Here is a 6,000-nt window from a genome sequence, read left to right on the forward strand (position 1 = left end):
AAGAACACTATAGGAACAAGAGTTATTCTGGGATTAGTGTTTAAGTCAAGAATGTCTTGGTTTAGTGAATGAGTTATTGACTGCCCCTCGGTAGCAGTTGCTCTAACTCACTAAAGTATCGTTGTAAATTAATAATGATTTGGGTACATTATTACATTTGCTAAAACTGATTGGATTAAACAGGATTAAGTCAAATCACTAATAGAATTTTCTTTATATCACAGCATGACAAACTCAATAGTCCAATTACTCGCTTATGAGAAATTAAACGTCGACAACTACACAACTTGGAAATCAAACCTAAACACAATACTGGTCATTGATGATTTAAGGTTTGTTTTAACTGAGGAGTGTCCTCCAAACTCCAGCTCAAATGCAAACCGAACAGTTCGGGAAGCGTATGACAGATGGATAAAGGAAAATGACAAAGCCCGAGTGTACATTCTAGCCAGCATATCTGATGTTTTGGCTAAGAAACACGATGTTATGGGTATTGCTAAAGAGATTATGGAATCTCTAAAAGGAATGTTTGGACAACCGCCCTTCTCCCTTAGACATGAAGCCATAAAATACATTTACAATTGTCGTATGAAAGAAGGGACCTCAGTTAGAGAATATGTCCTGAACATGATGGTCCATTTCAATCAAAATCGTGACGTTGTATGGTCGAAAATGTACGACTGTGACAGTATTCGAAAATGCTAACACAATGTACAGGGAGGTCCATCGAATCAAGTTCACAACCAATTAATATTAGAAGACATTCACGGGGGAGTAGTCCCATTTATTTAAGTTCCCAACTTTGAGAGAAATTAATAGAAAATGTCGGGGTTATATAAGGAAATGATAATACAAATATATGATATAAAAGGCACTTTACATTACGTCATAAGGTAATAATATATACATTTTCCTCGCGAAATGACATATTAGAGGAGGGAAATACGGACTTACCCTAAGAAGGCATTTCGCAACTCGATCGTAGATGGTAAAATAACAATTTAAAGGTTCATTATTTTTTTTAAACAAATTGAGAACTAGGAGTTTCCAAAATTTCTAATCCATTTTGGATTAGAAAGAACAATAAACGGGGTTTCAAATAGTTATCAAATTGTTCTGTCATTTAATAAAAGAAAGCAAGAACTATTTCAAATGAACCTTATGTAGTTGATCCAGATCTCTTGGTGGTGGTTTGGTTTAAGGTTTTGTTTACGATGCTTATGAATCAAATAATTATGTTTGGTGTAGTGTGGAAAATGTTATAAGAAAGAGAGGACCAATTCATCTTAGAATCATGTATTCATGATACGTAGATGTACGACATAGAGACTAGTAAAGAGTTAACCAATTCATCTTGGGATCATGCATAAAAATGTGATTGATAAATACGATTTGGGGAGCCAAGTGATGAAATATGATGTAACACCCAAAAAAATAAAGGAAATTTGCTCCAATAAGAACCGGCGCCCCATGTAAGATCCAAAGGATTCAAGGACTTGAAATTAAGAGGATCAAGCAAACAAGGACAAGAGTCTTAAGCAAGTCATTTCTACAGGGTTAGAAGTAATTTTAAGAATTTAAGGCGGTTGGACAAAGATGGGAAAGGAAAAAGTGGGTGAAAAGGGCAAAAAGGTCATTTTTTCAATTATCGAGGATCTTTCTCGATTTTTAATTCCTTATCTAGAAGGAATTTTAAGATGGTCGAGAAGGGAAAAATGACTAGCAACATCAAGGGATTAAGGATTTTAAGAAAAATTATGGATGTTTCGAGAAAAATAATAATAAAATATTCCGAATGTGACAAATTACCAAAAATACCCCTAAAGTTCAACTTAATTACAAAACTGTAATTAAAGAAAATATGCAACTAGATTTGGTTTCAGAACCGTCGAGCAGAAGAAAATCAATCGTATATTCACTTCCAATCGTTGGATTGAGCTGCTATTTTGATACGTTTAACAAGACTCAAGGTTGTGTAGATCCAATGGTTAAAGTTGAAAACCAATGTCGGTAGCACCTTCATCGTTTTAGATACTTCCACTTAAATTTTAGATAAATAAAAAACGAGAAAGTTCACCACAATTCTAGAACAATCAATGGCAGTGGAAGCTTGATCTATAAATAAGAAGTTATGGGCAATGTTTGAAGACAAGAATCGAGTGATGATTCCTAAAATTTGAGGTTGAAGCTTTTAGATTATGGATTCGTCTTCCTCAAATTTCTTCTAAATTCGAGGGTTGTGGTTAATCATTTTCCATCCTACCAACTCCTACACATTCCATATGGGATTTCCAACGAGTTCCTTGAAGGAATTGGGCAATGAAAAGCTCTAGAATCGGCTGTCCCGAAAAAAAGTTGAGAAACATATTTTCCGGCAAACTTTAGAAGGTTATAACTCAAGCTACAGACCACGACAAGGTATGAAATTGGCCCATACTTCTTCCTTAAAACTTCATCTAAACATTTTGTGAAGAAATTTATCCCATTAGAGGTGTATATAGAGCTAACAAAGGCAAAACATGAGGAGTATGATAAGGAAAAATCGTAATTTTTCCAGCAACAAATGAAGAAGATGAAGTCCAAAGTCAAAGGTCAAACTTTGACCAATAAAAGTAAAGGTAGCCATATGTTGACCTTTCTACACTTTTTGATCGATTTGGACCCCTTTCAGGCCGGTTCTCATGAATTTCTTTATGGTTACTGAAACTAGACTCAAAGAGGAATCTAGTAAAGATAATTCGGAATAATTCCGAAACCGAAAGCTCAAGAATTGGAAGTCCCGAACACAGATGATGAGGTAAGTAGCCACCTCAGACTTTTCTTAAAAAATACTTGTTGGAATCGCTTGGATTTCCACATGAATCCTAAACCAAGTATGGATTAAGGATATATAAAAGAAAAACTCAAAGAACCATGAGTTAAAGCACTGAACCGATCAAATTGCTCAGGATTGAAGTAACATTAAAATAACAAACTAGATGAACTTCGCTGCCTATGAAATTTTAATGCTGAGCATATTATAGCATGTGGAGGTTATATATGAAATTTGGTGGTCATTGGATAAGGATAAGTAGGTAAACAAAGAAATGGTACAAAATGACCATATTGCCCCTAAGGATGTCTACCTACGGTTCATGACCTAGAGGACCTACAAATGTCTGGTGATGTGGAGAAGTTTGAAAGCCATTGGAACAATAAAGGGTAAAATGACCAAAATGCCCCTAGGACTACTTATTTAAATTCAAGGTCTATACGTCCTCCAAATGACTTGCTACTTCTTATAAGGCCTATTCCTAAAGATAACAAGGCATCAAGAGTTCAAGTTGATTAGAGCAAGCTTGGAACCTAAAGCAAGTTAGTCCCAAAGAAACACCTAAAGGAAACACCTCAAGACTCAAGACTCTTCTTGAACCCTCTAAGGAATTCATTATAAATCTATGACCTTGTAGAACAACTAATGCTTGTTATTACGATGGATTCATATGTTTACAGATGCAACTTATGCCTCAAGGAATTATGAACATTGGAAACTTACAAGATTGAGAACCAAGAACAATACCATACAAGCTCTACAACTACCAAAGCAAGAAGAATGCTAGGTACCACTCAAGGATAAGGGGACCAAGGTCCTAAAACTCGAAAACTCAAGAAAAAAATCATAAGACCTCCCACGGTACAACATGTTCTTGACTCAAAATACGCTGTAAGTATTCAGATTATGCCGCTTGGGATGCATGAAGTCTTGGGCATAATCATTTAATGTTACTTTAATTTGAAATTCATTATTCAAATAAGAAAGTCAAAATGTTGACTTCATTTAATGAAAAAATCCATGTTAGTGGAATTTTGAGGTGTCAAAATTTGGTTTAACCAAACTTGCATGCTTGCCAAATAAACCTCACAAGTTTGAGTGGAATTTTGAGTGTCAAAATTTGGTTAACTCAAACATGCATGCTTGCCACATAATCCCAAACATTTGAGTTGAATTTTAAGTATTAAAATTTGGCGATCTCAAATTTGCATGAACATGCAAACATGACTCTTTAAATAGAGTGATCATGGTGCATGAAAGATCTTCTTCTTCTTGGTGAAAAACCTTGAGAAAAACCTCTCACAAACACTCTCTTATCATATACAAAATCCCTCCCAAGTTTAGCCACTCACCGGATTCCACAATCCCGTTCTAAGGCCGGAGGATAGTGGAGAAGACACTAGGGTGGGTTCGAAACCGGTTCGTGAGGAAAAAAGAGTTTGAACTACAAAAGGTTAGTATTTAAACTCATTAAGTTTTAATACTTGTGAACATGCTAGTTATTTACTATAATTGATGTTCTAAGAGTGCCTAAGATCCAAATTGCTTCCGCATGTGTTATGTTAACACCATCAATTTAAACGTTGTGAATATTAATGATGATTGCACTTTCGATCCCAATTTAGTTTCTCATTCTTAACATTGTATCAAAGCACCGATCTTGGTGTTCTTAAATATCATTATTTCTTTATGGCGGAATCAGTTCAAATCCAGCTTCAAAATTTCGGATGTTGACATAACACATCTTTATTATAATCATCACTCTGATCAGCCAGGATATTCACTTGTTCCAATCAATTTAAATGAAACAAATTACCAATCCTGGTGTAAATCAGTTATGCATCCTCTTATTGCCAAAAAGAAAATTGGCTTCATTGATGGCACTATTGAAGAACCGTCTCAAGATGCAAATTCAACCGAATTTGAACTCTAGAATCAGTGCAACAATATGATATTATCTTGGTTAACTCATTCAGTTGAAGTAGATATCACTGATGAAATTATTCACGCCAAGACAGCTCATCAAGTGTGGGTTGATCTTCACGATCAATTCTCACAAAAGAATGCTCCAGCAATTTTTTAGATACAAAAGTCGATGACAATGATGTCACAGGGAACCATGGCACTCTCAGCATATTTCACCAAGGTCAAAGCACTCTGGGATGAATTGGAAGCGTACCGCATGTTGAACACAACTCTCTATGGGAAACACTCGCACTCTTTATTAAGACCAATCGAGAAGAGAATGCAAGACACTTTGTAGAACACTAATACTTTATAATGCTTGGGATTTCTTGGGATGAAAAAATAGGTAGGGTCGAGGGGTGTACTATACCCTACGCAATCTAGACCTAACAAATGTAAATCTTTTTCCTAAAATATCGAGATCTCTCTCCTAAAATATCTAGTATCTTTTCTAAAATCTCTACTAAAATAAATACACAATGGATTTGTACAATTATTGGGCTTGACTCTATTGGGCCAGTGATGATATTTTAACACTCCCCCTCAGCACTAGTCATCAATTGCAGTACCATGTTAAGCTGACAGAGAAAACTCTCATGTTTGCCCGTATTCGGCTCTTTTGTAAACAAGTCTGCCACTTGGTCATCTGTCTTGATCTGCTACATCTCGATTTCTTCCTTTAGGACCTTCTCCCTAATGAAATGGTACTGCACCTCCACGTGCTTTGATCTCGCAATTTTTTGCTAGGCGAATCGCAGATTGGTTGTCACAAAGAAGTGATATTGGATACTCAATTTTTTGGTGCAAATCTTCCATCAAGAGTTTCAGCCATGTACTTTCCTGAACTGCTCCAGCGCTGCTCTATACTTTGCTTCTGTAGTTGACAATGATACTGTTGGTTGTCTCTTGCTAAACAAAGAAATTGTTCCCGAAACAAACTTGAACACATACGTAGTGGTTGACCTCCGAGTATCCTGGTCTCATGCATAGTCAGCATCACATTATCCAACTAGCTTGCAGTCTTTGTTTCTTTTGTACAAAAGACCATAGTCGATTGTACCTTTGACATATCTCAAGATCCGTCGAGTTGGATCCAAATGAGGCTTCTTTGGACTTTGCATGTACCGACTCATAACCCCAACTGCAGAAGAAATATCAGGCCGAGTTAAAGTTAGGTAGAGTGCATTTTAAGCACTCTACATAGAACACCAATTAAACTGCTG

Source organism: Cucurbita moschata, unplaced genomic scaffold (assembly GCF_002738365.1).
Source record: "Cucurbita moschata cultivar Rifu unplaced genomic scaffold, Cmos_1.0 Cmo_Scf00103, whole genome shotgun sequence".
Classification (NCBI taxonomy): domain Eukaryota; kingdom Viridiplantae; phylum Streptophyta; class Magnoliopsida; order Cucurbitales; family Cucurbitaceae; genus Cucurbita; species Cucurbita moschata.